General features: G+C 56.3%; 1 protein-coding gene across 1 annotated transcript in view; it reads right to left on the bottom strand.

Moving 5' to 3' along the window:
- ZNF469 (zinc finger protein 469) overlaps nt 1-14,036 on the bottom strand; it is a 47,707-nt gene extending 33,671 nt beyond the window's left edge. The window contains exon 1 of the mRNA XM_053554684.1: nt 13,890-14,036. The gene's annotated coding sequence lies outside the window, so the exon portion shown is untranslated. The remainder of the gene's footprint in view (nt 1-13,889) is intronic.
- Nucleotides 14,037-23,099: the final 9,063 nt, after the last annotated feature.

Below are 23,099 nucleotides of genomic sequence, written 5' to 3'. Positions count from 1 at the left end.
GTCCCCTGCTCCAGCGCTGTCTGCCACACCACCCGGACAGTGCAGTCATGGATGGCACTCACAGACCCAGCCCTGCCACGAGGGCCTCCCTGCCCTGAGACCAGAAGGCACTCTCCATCCCTCTGCCCCAACTTCCAGCCACTGACCTGAGAGCAACGTGCTGGTTCTATGGTGTCTGGGTAAGAGGTGGTCTGTCTGATTCCACCACTGTCAAAGCTAGACCAAACAAGCCCATGCTGGGGATTTTAACACAACCATCCACAGACTGTGTTCAACAGTGGAAAATCTGCCGGGCCCAATTGCTCATACTTCTCGTCCTAGATACCTGAGAGACTAAGGTGGAAGGATCCCTTGAGTTCAGGAGTTTGAAACCAGCTTGAGCAAGAGTAAGACCCTATCTCTAACAAACATATAAAACCTAGCTGGGCATCGTGGCAGGTGCCTATAGTCCCAGCTACTCATGAAGCTAAGGCAGGATTGCTTGAGCCCAGGTTGTGTCACCCAAGGCACACATGGGCCCTGAATCTGCCTGCTGGGTATAGCCCTGGAGAGGGAGCCACTAGCGGAGGGGCTATCTAGAACCCTGCCCCTGGCTGTGGTCTCAGAGCTCTGGTGCCCGTGGTCACCCCTGCAGGGCTGGGCACTGCATGAGATAGAAAAACTGGGGCTTTGTTCCCAAAGCAAAGAGGGGTAGGCGGTGGGTTCCAGCCATGTGGGAGGGCTGTGAGGCTGCAGGAGGGTCAATGTCTGTGTCTGGCCTGGCAAGGAGCATTCTGATATGGAAAGCATTTTCCCCTGACCTAGTGGCTGATGTGGGGCAGCTGGGAGGAATCACAGTGAACAGAGTTCTGGCTCCTGTGACAAGGGGCCCGTGTTCCAGCATGGCCCATGGGTGAGGGTGGTGCTCTCTGCTCTGACTTGCCACCCACATCTGTGTTTCTCCTGCCTGGCCCGGAGGGCATTCGCATTTGTGCCTCTGGGTCCCAAACAGGCCTGGTTCAAATCCCAACTCTGTCATCTTCTAACTGTGTGACACTGGGCAAAGAATCTAAGGTGGCCACTGAGAATGTGCAGGACCTCCCATCAAGACCTGGGGTGTCTCTATCCCCAGAACGTGGCTGGCCCAACTTGCTTTGACCAGCAGTATGGGGAAGAAGTGATAACATGTGAGTCTGCAGACTCCACCATCAACAGGAATGAGCAGAGGGAGCTGAGGGGCCCTAGACCACAAGAGTGGAGCCATTTGAACTGGTTAGCTGCTGACCCAGGGCCCAGGTAGGACGGCAAGGGCACTACAGCCAAGCCCAGAATTGTGGGAAATGTGGTCTTAGCTGTCTGCAGCCCTGGGCCGGGCTGTTTGTTACGCAGCAGTGGGTGGCTATAATGCCCTCTCTTGCTTCAGTTTTTTTTTTTTTTTTTTTAATCTCCTGAATGAGAATAAAAACAAAGTCCCCTTCACAGGGTTGTCAGGGGATTCAATGAGACAGTGTACCCCAAGCTCTTAGCATGATGGGTGCACACAGTGACTTTACCATCATCTGCTTTGTCCCTGGACCTGTGGAAGGGACCAGGCTCTTGTGGGAACTGACTCAGATCCAACCCAACCATCAGTCACAGACCCCATCCCAGACGCTCTAGGCTGCTGCCAATTACCCAAGTCTATCCAGCACCTCACGTGTGTCCCTCCATCCACAGGTCAGTGTCTATTGCTCATGGCCTGAACAAGGAGCCAGCAGTGAGGAGGGGGCACCCTGCACCGGTCACCCTAAAGAGCTGGAAGTCACAGAGAGGCTCAAGGGAGAGGGAGGCAGGGATCAAAGGCATCCCTCCACGAGGAAGGAGAGTTTCATTTCCTCCCGTGTTTCCTTTATGTACTGACAGCTCACTGAGGCTTTGTTGTGCTTTCTCTGACCCAGCTGTGTCCAGACGCTGACAGCAGCCCTGCCCTGCCAGGCTGATGCTCCCTGTGGCTCCTGTGCCAGCTCTGGGCAGGGGCACAGGCCCTGGGAGACTGGGCACTCTGACCCCGAGGCCTGTGCCTGACCTCGGCTCTCACACCCAGTGCAGCCTCCACCACATCTAGGGCAGAAGGAGTCTTGAGGTCATCAGGATGGGGACCTGCAAAGTTTCCAGACACCAAAACCTGAATTCAGACCCGCAAGGGAAATCTCACAGAGGGGGTCTATTATTATCTCTCTACTCATCCGTCCACCTTCCTGTCTCTCACACGCTACATGCATACATTTCCATACAGACATCAGACTCACGCCTACACCATGGGGCAAAGACCAGCACCGAGGGCACCCTCCCTTGCCCTCCACCCATGAGAACACTGAAGTTTGCTGGTCCAGTTTCTCTCCTTCACTCTCTTTCCCTGATAGTTCCTCTTCACTGGGAGGGGGCCAGGCTGACCTGCAGGACAAAGGAGCCCGGGGGTGCTTCTCTGGGAGCTTGGATGCCTGGTGTCCTTGTTAAGCCAGCAGGGCAGAGGCCTCTTAGACCCTTCGGGAGGGTCTCCTGAGTTTGGAGCCATCAAACAGGAACGCAGAGCCACAAGATGATGCCTGGCGGCTGGGGCAGCACTGTCCGAGAGCTTGACCCCAGCTCTGCCTGAAGCCCGTCCTTCCACAAGTCACTAATTCCCTTTTGCATTGTGCGCTTGAGAGACCCACAGTACAACGGCACATGAAATACAGCCAGGCTGAATGAGGTCACTGGGAAAGGGCACAGAGTAGGACATGTGAACATGACCTAGAACTGACAGGTGAGTCCAGAGCCACCCTTGGACCTGCTCTCTGCTGCGTGTGGGAGGCCTGAGCCTCACCACACAGTGGGATGACCCCAGAGTTCACTGGGACAGCCCAGAGTCCTGACCTTGTAGGCAGGTATACAAGACAGCATGCACTTCTGATGGACCGTGGCCTGACCTGTGTCAGCGTCTTCTGCCCCTGTGACACACGTGACCTGCACCTGTCAGCAAAACACTGGGTCAGAGTGAGGGAGGCAGTCTTCTGAGCTGGCTCCTTGAGGTTTCAATCCCTTCTTGCTGGCCACATGGCCCTGTACAAGACACTTCAGCCTCTAAGCCTCAAAAAGGAATTACGATTACAATGTATGCGCCCGCAGAGTTACTTGGAGGATGACGGCACCAAAGATTTAGGCAACATCACAGCACAACTCCTGGCATAGGGTAGCCAGGAATGGCACACCCAACCCGAGAATGAATCATAAACATGTGTATTATATATGTACGTATAGAGGGTGCTAAAAAAAATATGTATTAAATTTATAATACTCAAGTCAGCCGGACTTACGCAGTTATAAGAGGTGCTCAACTTACATTCATTGTTTGTTATTGGTATGAATTGAGCATTGAGATTTTAATAGTTTTTCCTTTCTTAAAATGCACTCCATTTTTTGTAAATTATTTATATACGCTGTAATGTACAGTGTCATATTTCTATCCATGCACACAGTGACTTCAGTGTGTGTGTGTGTGTGCGCCTCTATACATGTGGCCACCAAAGCCATGGGAGAGCCTTCCTCCCAGCTCTGCCTGCAGAGCTCGCCTCCAGCTATGTGGGTCCCGGGGCTGATTCCCTACTGGGGGGCCTTGTGAGCCAACCTGAGGCTGCACTGGGTAAGACGTGGCAGGAGAGCCCAGACTCTAGAGTGGCAAGGCTGATCCAGGCAAAGCTGTTGCTGGGGCCAAGGCATAGTAAAGTTGTCCTCTGGGAACAGGGAGGGTGGGAGGGGCACAGACTGTAGGTTCAGTGCCCAGTGATGGGCACAGGTATCTGTGGGGCTCCTGTGGAGAGGGGCCACACAAAAGCCTTGGTGACAAGACTGACTTGTCCAAAGGGAGTCCCAATGTTGTCACCACACTCTGAAGGCCTCTGTGTCTCTTATTTTCTGAATAACTGGATGTCTCCTGGCCTCTGGGGCCAAGAAAACAGCAGGTGTGGCTGGGATTCAACCAGCTCACAAGTTGGCAGAGGGGACGCCAGGTATGACCTGGGGGCAGCAAGGAACATGACACCCCCACAATCCCTGCAGGCCTGCCCTTCACTGCCCTGGTCACATGCTGCTCCCAGGAGCTTTCAGTACCATGAGTGTGGGTGAGACACACCACGTGTGACCGACATGCACCATGTGTGACCACACCTGGCCTGCATAGACCAGTTCAAAAGAATGAGAAATGTGTCATCAACAGTCTTTACAAACCCAGAGTATAGGGGGAAACCCCTCTGGGTGTGCTGGGTTCAATAAAATGTGCCACTGATGCTCGAGCAGCCACGAGAACATGTGGTGTGCCGTGACATGGACATGGCCCCTCTGCCTGAGGCCCCTGCAGCACCCTCGCACCCGGGGCCCCACCAAGCCCTCCTGAGCACTTAGCCTGAATGCCCTGGCTGTGTGAAGCAGTGTCTGCCTCACCTTCTGTTGGAACAGCAACGCTGGCTCTGTCCTGTGGCTCACAAAGCTCTTTCAGAATAATCACCAGCCATGCTGCTATCATCCTGGGGGCAGGACCTGTGATACCAGGGTATGGGCAGGGAAACCGAGGCTCAGGCAGGTGAAATGCCTTGACAGAGACAACACCCCATGACCACCCAGAGCCTCGCTCTGCCTGGCATGGCCAGCCCAGCCCCTGGGTCCTGCCCACCTTTACTCTTTCCTCTGTGGGATCTGGGCACTGTCCACTCTGCACGGCAGGGCCTGGGTCCCAGACCTCTAGGCACCCACCGAGGACTCTAATTAGTTACCTGGGCACTGGCCCAGACGTCCAAGAACAGCAACTGCCAGTGCGGGAGGCTTTCCTAGAGCTCGTGCAGCCTCCCAGTGCTGGGCAGGCCTGAGTGCACTCATAGCAATTGGACACGAGGGCCCTGAGCTGACCCCGTGACGGGCACGTTCCCACTCACCAGGAATCACCACCTCAGCCAGGGTGCCGCCGGCTGCCTTCCTTCCGCTGGGAGGGCACCACAGGGCAGGTGGGGCAGGAATGCACGTGGGCCGGTCTGCGTTTAGAATATATTTATAGACCAGCCCGGCTGCCAGCCGCGAGGTCAGCTTCCTGCCAGACCCTGTGGCCAGATGTTTACTGAGATTGCAGAGACGGACCCGCCCACACATGCCTGGATTTATTTCACATCCACGCTCTGAGGTCTCCCTGTGCCAGGACCTGGCAGGCTCTGGGACTCAGAGAAGAGGGGACAGTCTCCACACTCAGTGGGTGTCAATGCTCCAGGGACTTGAGACACAGGGCCGTGTGCCCATGGCAGATTTCACGAGGAGCAGTGGAGGCCCAGGGGAAGGGCCTGTGCTGCCTCAGAAGGGAAGGCAGGATGATGTTGGAGGTGGGTTTTGAAGGATGAATAGGAGTAGCCCACGTTTTCCAGGTAGGAGCAATCAGCATGGGCAGGGCACAGTGGTGAGCGAAGAAGCTATTTGGGGACAGTTGCTGGGTGGGTGCCTAGAACTTAGCACCCAGAGTCAGAGAGAAAAGGCTTTGGTCATAAACCTCAATGTGTGTAAAAAACACCAGAGGAGCCTGTGAAAGGCCCATAGGAGTCAGGGAATCTGGGGTTCAACCAGCCCTGAGGGAGTCTGACTGAGGGCCAGTGAGCCCATTTTAAGAAACCAGGTCTCAGAGAAGGACGAGGTCCATGACGGCCTCCTGGGGAGATCCGGCAGGAAGCCTATTGGGGGTCAGGAGCTTGGCCAGGGCTGGGGAGAGGGCACCTGCTAGGGGTTTGGGGTCAGGACTATACCACTGAAGGACCCTAAGAGACCAGGGTGCAGGGCTGAGCCACCGAGCCGTTGAGAGGCCTCGCCTATGGCTAGACCTCAGGACAGGGCAGCAGAGAAAATCTAAGCTACCTTACCCACCTTGTACTGAACACCTGCTGGAATGGCAGTATTTCATAATTCTCTGTTAAGTAAAATTCATTTCACCTGTTTCTTTTTTATGTTTGAATGTGGCTAAAAGTTACCTGTGTAGCTCACCTTGTGTTACACTGTATCATGTTTTCATATTACAGTGTGCATTGTAGCACATTAGGCTATGTTAAGGTGTCACGTTACATCTTTATGTGGTATTTTACCTCACCATGTTAAGTTGCATATCATATCATCTCATACTATATTTTTCTAGATATTTCTATCAGACAGCTCTGACCCATAGGCTGCAGACGTGTACAGGATTCAAAACATTTTCTAAAAAATTTCTGGATAGTTGCCAACATTTCAAAACAAGAGATTTTATATAAAAGTCCTGACTTCTGGCTTCTCTTGAAAGCCTATCAGATGTGGCTGTGCCGAGCCTATGTCCTTGCAGGTGGCAAACATGGGGAGATGTACGATCACTGTGGGCCACAAGCTACACTATTCCTTGTTGCCTCCCATCCCTTAGTCCCTCTGCCCCCGTCCCAGGTGCCTTCTCCCCTGCAGTGTGGGCTGTGGGTCTGTGGCTCTTGGAACGAGCCAGCTCTTCATTCCACAGAGAGGACACCAAGGTCCTTGGGATGCACCCTGCCTGGAGTGGCAGAGACAGCAGACTCTTAGAGTCCTTTCTATGTTCAAAATGATGACCCTGAACTTGTATCCAAGGATTCATCCAAGGTCAGGCCTGAGTCACAGATACCTGGACCTGGGAAGTGCAGACGGCCAAGGGTATGGTCACACTGGGCTCCATAGGCGGCCGGAGCTCATGACCCCTGTGCTGCCCAGAGCTTTCCCTTCTGCACAGGGTGGCCCCAGGGAGCTGCCTTGGTGCTCTGAGGGCTCCCCCTTCTCAGAGTTCCACTTCACAATGAGAAAACTGAGGTGCTGAGGAGGGGGTACATTGCCCACAATCATACAGGTCAGAGGTGGCAGAGTGGGACTCCACAGTCCACCTGCCAACCTGTGATAGCAGGCAGAGGACTGGCAGAGCTGGCCCCCTTCCTAGGCAGTGGCCTATTTTGGAGAGGCCGCCTGCAGCCAGCTTACTCAGGCCAGGGCGGCTCACATCACCGAAAGCTGCAAGCCTAGGTATTTTGGAGGTGTTCATGATACGCTGCCGAGGTTCAGGGTCAGTTAACAGGGAGATGACTCTGTGTCTTTGCACACGCTGTGTCCTCCATTTGGAGTGTCCTCTTCCTTCTAGAGTGCCTGGTGAGCTTCTAGTCATCCTTCAAAACTCAGCTCAGAGACCCCTCGCTTCAGAGAGGCTTTCTTGTAACCTCACGCACTGAACTGTCCCCCTGGTCTCATCTGCTGGCCTCTGCCCTCCGGGGAGCAATGTGGGGGCAGTGCTACCCCTGTGGCAACCTTTGTGCATGCTCTGACGGGTCTACAGACCAGAGCTCTCCACGAGGGGAAGCCTGGAGTGGCGGGATCACAACGTGCAGTTTAACACCATTTTTGTTTTCAGAGACCTATGTATCATACAAGGATTGTTCCATGTACTTATGTGCCTTCCCCTGCAGTGCCATGTGGTCTCATGCAGACACAGCTTGCCAACATTGGTATATTCACACTCACGCCACGGGGCAGCCTGGCCCAGGGAAGCACAGTTCATCCCAAAGAGTGTGTTTGTGTACCTTAAGTGTGTGTCACACTGCAAATATCAACTCCAACAGAGCTAAGCAGTCTTTGCAAGTGTGTATCCATGTGCTACATGTAGAACTATCCCAAATTGTTTCCCACAACTCTGTATTAATTTTTCCAATAAAAACAGATGCAGGTGCAGCAAAGCCAAGGTTGGACCCTGGCTTGGTGCCTCTGGTGCTGAGGCCCTCCAGCTGCCCTGGATCCAGCTCCTCTGGATCCACCTGCCCTGGACACCTGAGGACAGTGCACCTTCATCTCCCTGTAAAATTGAGAAAATGCAGCCATCTCTGGGTGTGAGGAGGTGTGGAGAGGACAGTGGGGAGCTGGGACTGCCTCAGGGTGGGGACCCCCACTGGTCCCTGCAGATTCTCACCCTTTCAACCCCAGAGAATGAGCTGGGCTGGCCTGGCTCCCTCGAGTGGCTCGCATTGGCTCCCCACCTCTGGGCTGGAGGTGCTGGTACCCGCCCACCACACCTCTGTCTGCTGCAGGCGGCTCAGCCCACACCCCCTACAGTGTGTCTCCCCACCACACCGTCACACCTGCCCCACAGCTGCACAGCCCCAGTCCCTGGCAGCCCCCAGCCAGACTGCTCCAGGTGGGACGGGGCTGACCCCTTCACAGGGCCCTCCCTACTTGTTTGCTAGATGCCAGCATGAGGCCAAAGGGTGCCCTGTCTGGTGGTGTCAGGATGTTAGTGCTGTGGGAGTCCCTGTGTGAAGACAGTTTCTTCCAACTCCGAGCACAGGTTGTGGCTCAGGAAAACATGCTGCCCAGGAGGGAAGAAGTGGACCCCCAGACCCCCATGGCCATGTCTACATGGGGCTCAGAAAGCAGGAGTGGCTGAGTGGCAGAGCGGCCCCTCCTATTTGTGCTGGAGAAGGAGACACGGTGCTTGGAGGGTCCTCATGGGGTCTGTGGTCTGGCCTGAGCCCCTCGAGCCCTCCAACTTCTCCCTGCTGGGTGGGAGTGCTGCTGGATGCTGGGCCCCGTTGTTCAGCTGTGCATTCCAGGACTGAGGGCAGGTGTGGACCCACCAGGATAAACTCCAAGAACCACCTGACTTCTATAAGCCCCTCTCTGACTGGGGAGCCACAGGGAATCTATGTCAGGTTAGAGCCAGGGTCCAGCAGTCTGGGAAGGTCTGATTACGTCACTTTTCCCAGGGCACAGTCACGCTGGTAAAAGGCCACAGGCCCTTTTGGGGGCAGCTGGGAAGAGACACCCAGGGTAAAGTTTTGGCTGAGTAGTAGGGTCCTTCCTCGAGTGGCTCTGGCCTCATTGTGGGAGGTCCCTCAGGGTTCCTGTGTGGACTAGACCATGGCCCGCCACATGGTGAGCGTCCCCTAACCCAGGGCTGTGGCCTTCTCAGGAGGTTAGAGAGGGGTGGGGGCCACAGGACAGAGCCTCCTGTGTGACAGGACTGTCCCTTAAAGACATAGCCTTGAGGCTGTGACTGCCATGCTCTGGCCTTTGATTCACCATCCGGAGTAGAGTTTGAATCCATGCCTCCATCCCCAGCTGTGCCCTAGGCCAGTGCCCTGCCCTCCCTCCCCTCAGCCTCCTTATCCTTGGAAAGGGGCAAACAAGGTCCTAATGCCCTCACACACCTGGAGGATAGGAGCTGGTGCAGCTGCTGTAGGACCCAGCAATTCCGCCCCTAGGACCCACCCAAGAAAAACAAAAACTAAAAAGCACACAGGGGCTCAGGGCATCTGGTCCCTGACAGCCCAACAGCAGGAGCAACACGCAGTCCATCAACAGAAGGGGCACACACTGTGTTCCCACACAGGGGACTATTATTCAGCCATAAGGAGGAATGGTGTGTGACCACACCACCCTGCAGAGAGACCTTGAGGCCGTGGCGCCCAGTCACGGAAGGCCACACATCACAGGATCCATTCACATGAAATGTCCAGAGAAGGCAGATGATGCGGACAGAGAGAGTTCTGGTTGCTGGGGTTGGGAAGGGAGGACAGGAGTGACTTCTGTGTGGGGTTTCTTTTTGGGGTGATGGAAAATAGTGGTGCTTGTACACATCATGGACAAATTGAAACCCATCGACTTTGAAAGGGTGAATTTTGTGATGTGTTACCTATATCTTAAAAAAGGCTCCTGCCCCAAAGGGCTGATGGGGACACAGGGTGGCCGTCAGCACCCACTCCCCAGCCTCGGTGGACGGAGCCACGTCTGCCCCTGCAGGGGCCCGTTTGGCGGTGGGCTGAGCACACTTCTGGCCCTGCCTGGAATGCAGAGAAGCTCCATTCTGTGGCCTGCCACTGGGCAGTGCCCGGCTGGCCAAGTCCAGGGCCCAGAGGGGCAGGCTGTGTTTACGCATGGCCACCTTGGCCCAGCAGCCCCAGAGGAATGCGGAAAATGCCGCTCAGGGACGCTCCCAACGGTCACATTGTGGAGGCCGCTGCCATGCCCAGGCCCATAGGGAAGGCTCAGAGGCTGCTCATGAATGTGGACTCTGTTTGGCTGCTGGCTGGGATGCCAGCCCTGTGAGCAGCCCAGGGACAGGACAGACGCTGTTAGCAGGCGGCCAGGGGACGGAATGTCCCCCATCCTGCCTCTGGCCCCGGCCTGCCTGCCAGGAGGAGCTGAGGGTGGGGAGGAGCTGAGGGTGGGGAGGAGCTCCAGCCGTGTCTCCCCTAGCAGGTCGGGCTCCATTCACACACACTGGCCATTCACCTCCTCCTCCCCTGCTGGCTCACCCTCCTGTATGCACATGCGCTCAACGCCTCCCTCCCAGGCACTCTTGGTGGCCACTCTGGGGTTGGGTAGAGGCGGCAGCTTCCTTGGCCCACTATGTAATGCCAACCTGCCTTGTCTTACTTTTGGGGCCTAGGGGCTGAGTAGGACTTGGTCCCAGGTTCTGAGGCCCCCAGGCTCATGCTCTTTTCACTCAAGGGGCCACGCAGCTGACCAGAGAGAGGGCAGAACCTCGCTGCCCACTCCTCAGGACAGGCAGTGGCCCTTCCTGCTTCAAGAGCCGCTTATGGGAAAGATGGGGTCAGGAGGGCCTGGAGACCCTGAGGGGGCAAGGTAAGTAAAACCCCATGTCCCCCAGACAGGCAATGCCCACGCCCACTAACTTCCACCTCAGCCTCTCCCCACTGGGCCAGAGTAGAGCTTATATTTGGAATTCTCCTCCCCAAAGTCAGCTCCATTTAAACAACAATGTAATTCCCAGAGACCACTTCAATCCCGGCAAGAGTTCGGATGAGTAATGAGCAGGAAGCCTATAGTTTGAGGCGGGATCATAGTCCCCAAACTCCTGCCAGTGGAGTTGCTGAGCTCACTTTCTGGTCACTGGGACTCAGGACAAGCAACCACAGGCCAGCCGTGTGAGGGGGTGGGGCTGTAGGCTTTGAGGAACATCTGGACACAGCACTGGCCGGGCAGTTCACAGTTCCCCAGCACCCTGGGGCGGGTCCCTGCCGCCTGCTTCTCACCCCTCCCCAAAGGCGGAGAACCCAGCCAAGGGGAAGTTCTGAGAGTGATGCTCGCCCGGAAGAATGCTGAGGGAGCCTGGGTTGAGGACAGCACCTGATGAGGGAGGAGGGAACTACAGGAGCCTCGGCCTCTGGGGGCAGCTTCTAACACACACAGATGGGGTTGCATGGAGAGTCCTTGAGAGCAGAGACAGCTACCTACCTACACCACACATCTCTAAATCAGGGCCACCACTGGTGCTATGCGTACCTTAGGGTGTATAGGACAAGGTGCTCCCCTTGGTGAACACAGCCATGCAGTGAGTGGGAGCCTGATGAGCACAGTATAGGCTAGGTGCCCTTGTGCAGTAGACAACCTGCCCAACTGTACCAGTCCACATTTCCTTCTACCCAAGGGAAATGGTCAATCCGCAGCTAACTCCATAGGGAAGTACAACATTGTGGTCAGTCTCTGAGGACTGCCATCCCACCATGGCCACCATGACTTCAAAATCTTTTCCACAGATGCAAAAAACCTTTTCCGCCATGACACAAAACCTTTTCTAGTCTCCTGCAAACCTGGTGCAGTGACCACAGCAGGTGGCGTGTCCTAAGCACTCACAGCATACCAGGCCCACCCTAGGGTGTGTTGTTCATCAGCCCGGCCCATCCATCCTTGGGTGGGTTTTCTGATGGGACAGTCATGCCCCAGAGAGGTTGGGTGACTTGCCAAGGCCACACAGCCTCTGAACAGGCTGTTTCTAAAGCTCATGTTGTCTACCATACGGTGGCCTTCCTCACATGCCTCACCCCAGGTTTTAGGCAGGGAAGCTGACAGGGCAACTGAACTCTTAGGAAGAGTCAAAGCCAGAAGGAAAGGCGGGGGGCGCTGGCTTAGAAGCATAAGGCTCTAGAGGAATCTCAGTGCACTGGTGTCTTTGGCACCATCAGTGGTGTCAGAATTCCAGAGGACAGGCAGGGGAGCATCTCTGCTGCGGGCCACCCTGGTTTGAGGTTTACTTGTGTCTAGCACCTGTAGGGAAGGGACAGACCCCTACTGGCCTTCTCTCAGGGGAAGTTGTCAGGGTGGCTGGTACCTGATCTGGAATGCCAGGTCAGAAAAGGTACAATGGCCTGAAAAAATTAGGTTTTAAAGGGGACATATAATCTCGCGATTAAAATTCTCCAAAGCCAACCATGTGTGAGTTACCCTGACCTGCTGCGTGTTGCCCCAGGGTGACAGGACTAGAATCACAGAAAGCACAGGTGGGAGCAGAGCCGTCTCGCCAGGGCCCGTGGATGGGTGACAGGGAGTGAGTTCCCTGTTACCAGAGGTATTCAAGCAGAGTCAGTAACCTGGCGGTGGGTCTGGTGGAGACTGAAATACTAACGAGGGGTTCAAGTTCATTACCTCCAAGTTCCCCTTGCCTCTGAAATCCTGAGACTGGCTGGTTTCCATACCACATGGCATCCTGCTCAGCTGTGCTTCCTGGGCCTCCACCACAGGGGCCTGGGGCTCCCTTCAGAATGGCTCCGCCTTCCTATTGCCCTCAAATATTCCGATTCACAGGGAGGAATGGCCAGTTCTCACAGAGCTCTGTCCTGGGGTCTTGAACCTCCAGGTACATTGGCATCAGAAGGCTCTTCCCTCCCAGGCTGCCCCATCAGCCCTGCCTGAAACTGTAACCCCACCCCTGCCTCTGACCTCCCCTGCTCAGCTTAGAACCCATGGTCTAATAACACCGTCCAGGCATTTTACCATTTATCTTGTTTGTTTTCAGGAAGGCAGGGGTCTTGACTGTTGGGGGCACCTAGGACAGGCCAGGCACAGAGAGACCACAATTCGCATTTGTCCAGCCAACAGGTACAAGTGGACTGGAATCTGTCTTGGCACCTTGGACGGGGCTGGCAGTGACTCTGCCCCTCACTGGCCCACTCTGACCAATTTGTTTCCTCATTTGGAACATGGGGTACCACTTCTTTCATGATTTGAGGATTAAATGCCATAATACGTGGCACAGTCCCTATACCGTACTGGGTCAGCTCCAGTCTGGCGGCTAAGCAGTTAATGCCTCCGCCTGGGCCCAGCCGCAGAGTAGACTTCGCAGCCTTCCCTGCCCCCCACCCCTCGCAGTCCTGTCCCTCTGTGTTCGCTCAGGGTGCAAGGACAAGGTCTGGGTGGGCAAGGAAGTCCCCTGGGCCCCGCTGGTCTTCCCTTCCGGCAGCTGCCGCGCGGGGCGCCGCATCCTCACAGGTCCCTCCGACTCCCTGGGCGCCTGAGTCTGCTCGGGGTGAGGGGCTAGGTGGGGGCGCGCGTGGCCTCTGGGGCAGGAGCCCAGAGCATCGAGCCCCCAGGGTCAGCCAAGCGAGAGATCCCATCCCAGACCCAAGCGTTGACGCGCCGCCGCCCCATGAGCCCGCGCCCTACTTTGAGCACTGCGGGGCCAGCGCGCCCGGGGGCGGCCCGAAGGAGGCAAAGGAGCACCCCAGGGAAGAGCTGCTCGATCCGCGATGAATGAGCCACCCGCGGCCCTGCTTCCAAGCACCCACGGGAGGCCGTGCTTCCCCGCTCCGCTGCCCGGCCGGCTCGCAGCCCCGGGCACCGCGCTACACTTTGCGAAGTGCCCGGTGGAGCCAGCCTGGCGTCCACAGCCCGACGCCCCGACTAGGGCAGGCGCGCAGGGCGGGTAGGGGCCGAGAGAGTCCGGGCTCGGGGTGCGGGGCGCAGGATGGGCCGAGGACCCTCAGGGCGCGGCGCAGCCCGGGACACCCCCTCTCCCGTCCGGCCTGGGTCCCCGCGGCAGCGCCAGCCACAGGCGTCCTGCTCCAGAGCCCGGGCAGCGCGTCCACACTCACCTCCGCCTCCGAGGCCCGCTCCGTGCTCCGCGCTAGCCGCCGCAGTGGAGCTCCGGGAAAGCGAGCGGGCCGCAGGCGCCCGGCCCGCGGAGGCGCAGTCCTCATCCCCGCCCGCAGGCCCGCCCGGGCCACCCGCCCGCCGGGCACCGAGCCGCCCCGCCGCGCGCTGCCCCGCAGGGCGGGGTGGGAGGTTCAGGAGCGGCCTCCACCCTGCCCAGGTCCCCGGGAGCCGGCCGGGCGGCGCGCCTCTCCCGGCCAGCGCGCCAGCTCCAGCCCGGCCGGTGCTCAGAGACGCGGCAGCCCGCGGTCTGCCCCCGGAGGCTCGGCCGGCCGGCTTAGGTTACACACTTCGCCGCCCCCGCCCCCCCAACTCCGGCTATTTTTAGCGACGCTTTTCCTAGGTGTCTGTTTCCGCGGATCCACCCTAGCCACGGGGGGCGCTGACAGCAGAGGTACCTCCCTAGGACCCCTCCTCGATGCTCCCGGCTACCCACCCCACACGGCAGCCTGGCCGGGCTCAGATGGAAATGGTGGGATTAGCACAACTCTATAACGGCTGCCAGGCTGCCATCGTGCTGCTGTGAGGGCGCTACTGTCTCCGAGTTCTCTCTTAGGCACCCACATTTCCCCTGTGCGTCTGGGGCGAGGATGTCACAACTGTCACTTGCCACCTGCTTGGGGAACTTCCGCTTGAGGTTCACCAGGTTGGAGGAGGTGCTCCTAGGATACTTTTCTTAGTGGGCAGCCGACACTCCAGCCCCAGCCCTGCTACCTTGAGGCTGGGCCCCTCCCGCAGCCCTGGGCCAGCGGCAGCCTGGCTGGGGAGTTCTGGAGTGTGGCGAGCTGGAACCACCCAGGCCCCCAGAGAGGGAGAGGCCCTGGCAGACCACGCAGCCAAGAGCTTCCTTCACAGACGAGGAAACCAAGGCCCCAGAAGGCAAGGGACCAGCCCAAGGCCAGCAGGCAGAAATGGCTGTGTTAGGGCTGGAGCCAGCAGACGCCCAGTGTGGGACTGTCTCAGGCTGTCCCAGATAGGCTGGAGGGCATTGGCCTCCTCTAAGGTCAGGAGTGCAGCCCTCAGGGGAGGCAACCATGGACAGATCAAGCCCCTTCCCCACTTTAGACAAACACCAAATTGTGGACTGGGTAGGCTTACTGGAAGGAATCCTTTCCAATTTAGTACTGTAAACGAAGCTCACTGATGCAGGAGTCAGGCACGCTTTACCTGCCCAGTTCAAATTCCACACCCTTTTAGGGACACCTTTATTATGTAAAGTGAGGTGTGGCTGACCCAGGAGGGGGCCTGGCCAGAGGCCTCTCCTGTGGCAGCTGGTGGCCCATTTCTGAACTCTCCACACAGTTTGCAATAAACTAAAATAAACTGTAAACCAGAGATGATTTTTCTGTGGTCATCTGCTGCAGCCTGGAGAGGAGGGTCCAGGCATTCCTGCCAGGGGCAATGGCGCTAGGAAGCCCCCGGGGCCGCAGCCAAGGCTCACGTTTCTGCAGCATCATTGAGGGCCCTGGGCCTGGCAGCTCCATCTCCCTGGAAAACAGCACAGGAAGGAACTAAGAACCCTCTAGGGTGAATCAGGGTTTGAATCACGTGGGTTTCCTAAAGTTTCTAGTGTGGGGGTCCCCTGGCTGTGCGCGAAGCTCCCAGAAGGTGTTTCCTTACCTGTGCTTTCTACTGGGTCGACTCATGTTTCTAAGAAGGGGCACAATCTCAAGACCCCTCTGTGTGTGTGTGTGTGTGTGTGTGTGTGTTTGTGCACATGCGAGAGCCCACTCTCTTCTCCAAGCCTGGGACACTTGAATGCTGTCTGCACATGAGAGGTGACAGACGCCCTCACGCAGAGGCCACACCATGACCTCTAGTCTTAACAGTTGATTTACCTGTGCCCACCCTCGGCCAGTCACAGGGAGGGTTAGCAATATACCCAAGGCCACACAACATGCCTTACCTACCCAGGGCCACTGTCACACCCTGTGCCCCATCCTAATCCTCCAGACCCAGTGCTTCTCAACATCTGGCAGTGTCTAGAGATGTTTTTGGCTGCTCCTGGTATCTACCTGTTTTTGGTTGCTCCTGGTATCTACCAACTGGAGGTTAAGATCTGCTAAGCCTCTGAAATGTCTGGGACAAGTCTGTGACAAAAGACCCCGTCCTGGGTGTCCATCTACAAGGGGAGAATTATCCTGGTATCAGTGCTCTCCTGGGGTGGCCAGTGGTCAGGCTTGCATCTGGATTCCTGTTACTCCCCTGCCATTGGAGAGCTGGACAGTGGAACCATGTCCCCCCCTCCACTTGGGACACATGCAGGGGGTGCTCTGGAGAAAGCTGAAGCTGGGAAGGCCTGTGTCCTGAGCCTCTGCTCTCTCTCCAGGCTGCTGGACTCACTCACAGTCACGGCCACTGCACCCAGGTTCCTCGCTCTGACCAAGCCCCTGTGCCACCCAGTGCTTGAGGCCTGCTGCTGGGTGCCCTCAAGGGGAGGGGTTTCCTGGGCCACTGCAGGCATCAGAGCTTGACTCAGCACTTTTGAGTCAGGCCCCTGACTTTTGCCTGATGTAAAAATGAAGCTGTGGAGACATGAGGTGGGAGGAATGAGAGGCGTCCTGCAAGTCCCAGGGGCATATTGCCTCGTGGCTGCTCAAGCTTGGCACTGACCGCTCAGCCTGTGGACACTGTCCAGACAGCCACAGAGCTGGAAAACAATGTCTTACCCCTTGCCCTGTGTGTGGGTCCAGGCCTGAGCCAGATGGGCCCTCAAGCACCCAGGCCTTTGTCCCTGAGAAGGGAGACCTTGGTGTGGTCTGTAGGATGTTTAAAAGCCTCTCGAGGGTTTTCAAAGCAAGTTTCACCTGTGATCTCATGGGCTCCTTAACCCTATTTGCCAGAAAGGGGGACCTGAGGCTAGAGACGGCAAAGAACCTATCCCAAGGACGTGGAATTTAGTGGCAGAGCCTGTCCCACATACCCATGAGAACACAGGTGACAACAGTTATTCGATCTTGCCAGGAATGGGTGCCCTGGCTGCTGCAGAGCTGTCTGTGCCAGAACCCCAGACCCAGGAGGTGGGCCTCAGGGAACACTTTAGGACCACAACTGATGCTTACAGACTTTGTCATGTAGCCTGTGAATTCAGGTCTGTGGCTGTAGAGGCACAGGCAGGCCAACAGGCCAACCTCTGTTCCCTCCTCTGCTCCTGCCAGCTGTGTGTCCCTGGGAGGGTCAGAAACCCTCTGAGTCTCTGCTGGCTATTCTGAGAGGTGGCAGTCACCATGCCCACTAGTCTGAAGCCAGAGCCAGCACCCAGAGTCCTTGGTGCTGCTAACCCCACACTGCCTGGCAGTGAGCCAGGGGTCTCCTGCAGCTACAGCAGGCAGGTCTAACAGTGGTGTCCAAGGCAGGAGAGGCGAGTGGTCTGTGGACTGGAAGCTGCAGGGCACCCATCCCAGGGCAGGCTTCCTCTGACCCCGAGGTGCCCCCGTGCCCCTTAAGTACCTGACCAGGACTGAGGCCAAAACCCATTTATTTCCTGGCATCAGGAAAAAAACAAGCAAACACACACGCACACACACACACACACACACACGTGCGCGCAGGCTTTAGAGTGCACAGAGGGTACGGCAGGATGGAGACGGACAGATCTGTGTCCCAAAGCACAGCCCCACTGTCACCAGTAGCTCAGCTCTAGTGGTGACAGGGAGCCCCCCTTGGAAAGCTGCCTGGGTGGGTGTGCTTGTCTGGTGATGGCCAGAGAGTGGTGGTGGGGAGGACAGAGTAGGGACGGAGGGAGGCCTGAGAGGGAGCAACATCCAAGGAGACATTCCAGACGGAGGGTGGTGCATGACTCAGATGCCAGAAGCCCCATGACCCTGCCCATCTTCCACATGGCCCCATTTGAGAGCAAAAAGATGGTGGCAGAATGGGTCCCCCTCCCAAGGGCATCTTACACAGGGACACAGGCACACAGGCCACCACATGCCACCAACACCCGGCTCTCACACCGGCTGCCCGCACAGGCTGGTGTAAGGTGCCTGCCCCTCTGTGAGGCGCTGACTGCCAGCTCCCCCTCTTTGCAGGAAGCCCTCCCTGCATACATAACCATGGCTCCAGCCTTCTGAGCCCTTCCCAGTTCTCCTTGGGGCGTGTGGTCTGTACCCCTGGGAGCCTTCCCCATCTCCTGCCCTGCGTGGAAAAGACACAGGAGAGTAGCTGAGAGCTCCCTGGTTTGAGCCCCAACTCTGCCTCTGAGGCTGGCGAGTCCTTCCCAGGAGATGTTGAAGCTGTGCTGCTGAGGGCCAGGCCTGCCCAGGGTGACCTGCTCCTGCCTCAGGCCCAGCAGCTTTACAGGGGAGAAGGCTGGGCCTCGGGGAGTCTGGAACCCACCTGGCCTGAAATGCACCTCACCCATGCCTGTGCCCCCTGACTAATGGGAGCCCATCTGGGTGTCTGAGGTGCGGTGGATAGTTGGAGGCCTCCGTCTAAATCTTGTCGCTGCCGTCCGTCAGCCATGTGGCCTGGACACCTCCCTGAGCCTCAGTTTCCCCATCTTCCACTATAACCCAGGGAATGTGGGGCCACAGGGAGCTTTTCCCTCCAGACACTCTCGTCTGAGCATCCTTGCCTCAGCCCTGCAGACCTTAAATATGGGAATCCTTCTAATGAAAAGAAAACAGAGGTGGCAGGGAATGGGCTGGCCGCGGTAACCCAAGCCAGCGGCCTGGCGCATGAATGGGGCCTTTCATGGGGCAGCCACAGAGCGAGGGCCTGGGGTGGAGGCGTCCCGGGCTGGGCCCAAGGAATGGCAGTGCCTGGGGCAGGTCCAGGCAGGGGGAGAGGACATGGCCTTCAGCCCTGGCCCGGGGCCCCCTTCTTCCTCTTGGAAACCCCCTCACCCCAAGCCTGGCTGCATGAAGGAGTCAGATGTTTGCTGCCCAAATCGCCACTGTCCTCATTTTTCTCCTATAATTATGTCTCCAAAGGATGACTACAAATTTACATTTTGCCCAGCTCAGTCGTTTATTTGGAGCCGGAGAGGAAGGCCCGGCAGTAAAAGGCGCATTGACTTGTCTCAGTGCTGCGCGGGGTGACTGGGAAGGCGTGCAGGGACAACTGGCCCTTTTAGCTGCCCGTCGTGCCCAGCAATGCCCTCTCCACCACCTGGGCCATGTGAAGGCCGCCCCTCACCAGGCATGAATGGCCTCAGTGTACGCGGGTTTTCTTTTCCATACCTGGCCACCAAATCTTCCAACATTCTTCTAGAAAAAATGTGGCCCATTTCCCTGGGAGCTTTTCCTCTCTAAATTGCTTATCCATGCTGGTCCAGCCCGAACACGAGCCAGCTCATCTTCCCTTCAGCGACATTAAAGAAAAATCAGTTTTCCGTTTTTGCCACCTGCCGCTAGAGCCCAAACAATGGTTCCTTCTGATTTCAGGGGGCACAAAGTTTGGCCATCAGGCGATTTCCTCCTGCAAGTCTTTGAAGAGACATCGATAGGCTGACAGTACAGCTTGGTATTCCTCCTGCAGTCCGGATGTCCCAGGCCACAAGCCAGAGGGCAGTGCAGCCTCATGCCTGCGATAGCGCCTGGTACACAAAAGGGCCCCTATCTGTTCAGCAAATGAACAAAGAGATTTATAAATGGCTGGAAGAAAACCCCAAAGGGCCAGCCAAGATACTGATGAGGGCTCTGCGTAGGTGTGTCAGTGGCTATGCCATAGCACCACTTATGATGATGGGGACAGCCAGAAGGTCCCCTGTGCCTTGGTGATGCTCTGTGTGGGAACTTTACTATTTTACATAGTAACTCACCCAACTCGGGGCCGAGTGGTCCAGATGCTTGCTGAGGGCACATAGTGATATTACTGCTCTGCCTCGTGTTAGCGGGCCTTGGGCAAGTGGCTTTGGCCTCCCTGTGCCTCAGTTTCCCTACCCTTGTGCTTGAAGGGATTAATTACAGCCTGTATCAGGAGTGCAGAGCAGTCCAGGCTGGGTCCTCCTGGGTGCTGACCCTCACTCTCAGCATCTCTCTGAGGGACTCACTTTCTCTTCCACACCTCTCCAGACTTCCACATAGGTCAAGGGTTATATTCTGTGATCAGGAAACCCAGTCTCCAACGTCTGCTGCAGCATCTGGGCTTGTCTTCCCAGGGACTTGCCTCAACTATGTTCACCATCCTGCTGCTTCTGCACGCGCCAGGTGTCTGTGTGGGCAGCAGCCCCTGTGTTTTTTGGAGTCCTGCACGTAAGCATTTCATCACAGACTCTGCCATGCTGAACACTGGCGAGGCATTTATTTAGAGCCTGCATTAGCCACGCAGGGACCTCTGTCACCACGAGGGGCGCTGGCAATCCCCCACACCTGTCGCGCCCAGAGCTCAGCAGCACCTGGCCTGGCCTGGACAGCTTTTTGTTATTGCAACTAGTTGTGTGGCAGTTGCAAAAGTGGGCTAGTGTCAATAATAAAACAGTGTTCTACCCAATGCAAAGATGTCCCAGAGCAGCATGAAAGTCTTTCTAAAACATGAGCTCTATTGTGTCATACACCTGCTTACAAGCCTCACATGGCTCCCTAGTGCCCACAGGATGAATGTACACTCAGCTGGAGACCCAAAGCCCTGCCCCTGCAGGGCCCCTCCTCCCTGCCTCTCCCACTCCACCTCAGGCCATCCTGAGGAGCTCTCATACCTCACTAATTCTGCATTTGATGGTTCTTCTTCTTCAGATAGCACCCACCCCATGTGGTGCTCCATGCATCCCTGTGGGCTGAATCCCACCTTGCCACACACTCTGGTCACCCCCCAGGCTGGAACACTTTGATCTCTGATACTCCAGGGAGCACTGTTAGTGCTTAACCCCGTGTGATCGTGTGACGTGGGCAATGACATGGAGCATCTGAGAACACCGGCACCAGAGAGCCTTCTAGGGATGGTCTGGTCTAGGCTTTTCATTTTCCAGACAAAGAAACCAAGGCCCAGGGAGAGAGCAATGCCATGTGGGGCCCAGACAGGGTGGGACCAGCTCTTCTGAGGGGCTTTGTGCTCTCCATGGCGTCCGTATTTATCTCCCCCCAACAGCCAAGGCTCAACACCCCCATCCAGAGATGCTGGCTTTCCAGGTTCCTTTTGGGATCCAATTCCCAAAACTACACACCCAGGAGATGCTCTGCAGCGTGACTGTGGTCAGTGCAGGAGGCTGGCTCTGCAGACTGCCAGAGGGGTGACTTTGGGCAAGTTGCATTTCCTCTGGGAGCTCCAGTTTTCTCTTTTGAAAAATGGAGGTGACGCATGGAAACCACCTCAAATGGTTGTCAGTGATGCAATGATATATGTACTTACAAGAGTACGTGGCACACAGCCAGCGGATTGCTGTCATTGCTACAATATGACAAAGACGGTAAGAGTGATGGTGATGATGGTGGTAATAGTGGTGATGAGGGTGAAGATGGTGGTGGTGATGATGATGACAATGATGACAGTGAAGATGATGGTGATGAGGGTGGTGATGGTGGTGTTGGTGGGGAAGATGGTGATGATGAGGGTGGTGATGGTGGTGTTGGCGGGGAAGATGGTGATGATGAGGGTGGTGATGGTGGTGTTGGCGGTGAAGATGGTAGTGATGAGGGTGGTGAGGGTGGTGATGACGGGGAAGATGGTGGTGGTGATGGTGATGATGAGGGTGAAGATGGTGGTGATGAGGGTGGTGATGGTGCAGTTGGTGGGGAAGATGGTGGTGATGAGGGTGGTGAGGGTAGTGATGACGGGGAAGATGGTGGTGATGACGGGGAAGATGGTGGTGGTGATGGTGGTGATGAGGGTGAAGATGGTAGTGATGATGATGATGACAATGATGACAGTGAAGATGATGGTGGTGATGAGGGTGGTGATGGTGGGGAAAACGGTGGTGATGACGGGGAAGTTGGTGGTGATGATGATGGTGACAATGATGACAGTGAAGATAATGGTGGTGATGAGGGTGAAGATGATGGTGATGAGGGTGGTGATGGTGGGGAAGATGGGGGTGATGAGGGTGGTGATGGTGGTGATGACGGGGAAGTTGGTGGTGATGATGATGGTGACAATGATGACAGTGAAGATAATGGTGGTGATGAGGGTGAAGATGATGGTGATGAGGGTGGTGATGGTGGGGAAGATGGGGGTGATGAGGGTGGTGATGGTGGTGATGACGGGGAAGATGGTGGTGATGACGGGGAAGATGGTGGTCATGAGGGTGAAGATGGTGGTGATGATGATAGTGACAATGATGACAATGAAGACGATGATGAGGGTGAAGATGATGGTGATGACGGGGAAGATGGTGGTGGTGATGAGGGTGAAGATGGTGGTGATGATGATGGTGACAATGATGACAGTGAAGATGATGGTGGTGATGAGGGTGGTGACGGGGAAGATGGTGGTGGTGACGAGGGTGAAGATGGTGGTGATGATGATAGTGACAATGATGACAGTGAAGAAGAAGATAATGATGAGGGTGAAGATGATGGTGATGATGGGGAAGATGGTGGTGATGATGATGGTGACAATGATGAGGGTGAAGATGGTGGTGATGACGGGGAAGACAGTGGTGGTGATGGTGGTGATGAGGGTGGTAATGGTGATGATGATCACCTCCCAAAAACCCAAATCAAGTATAATAAATGTCTTGATGTCACCAAAAACAAGAACAAAGCTGTGGTGTGGGCTCTGGGTGTCTGGTTAGTCCACTCGATAGTGACGTGACTGAGGAAGAGCTGGAACCAGAAGTGCCAAATCCCCAAACCAGGCCTCTTCTGAGCAGGAGCAGCAGTGAATTTCATCCACAGCATAACTTTCTCACTTAGATCTAGAAGAATTACATTTAAGCTCTGCCTCTGTGAAGCAGACCGGTCCCTTTGAGCAAATCCCCTCACCTCTCAGAACACTGCTTTTCTCAGCTGCCATGTGAGAATTGTGAGACCTGCCTGGCTTCTGCCATGAAGTGGTTATGAGAATTGACAAACCCCTAAGTTAGCAGCTTAACCGGTAACGTTGATTATTCCTCAGGATTCAGCAGAGTCTGGCTGGTATCTGCATTCCTCGGTGGCTGGATGGGGGCTGGGGCGTCTGATGATTGACTTGCTGTCAGCTGGGGGTGGGGTGCCTGGGCCACAGACCTCCCATCCCCCAGGACAAGCACATCAGGTGGGGATTGCAGGGATCCT

This window comes from Nycticebus coucang, chromosome 2, assembly GCF_027406575.1.
Source record: "Nycticebus coucang isolate mNycCou1 chromosome 2, mNycCou1.pri, whole genome shotgun sequence".
Taxonomy (NCBI): domain Eukaryota; kingdom Metazoa; phylum Chordata; class Mammalia; order Primates; family Lorisidae; genus Nycticebus; species Nycticebus coucang.
Note: the sequence above shows the minus strand (reverse complement) of the source record. Positions and strands in the feature narration are given on the sequence as shown.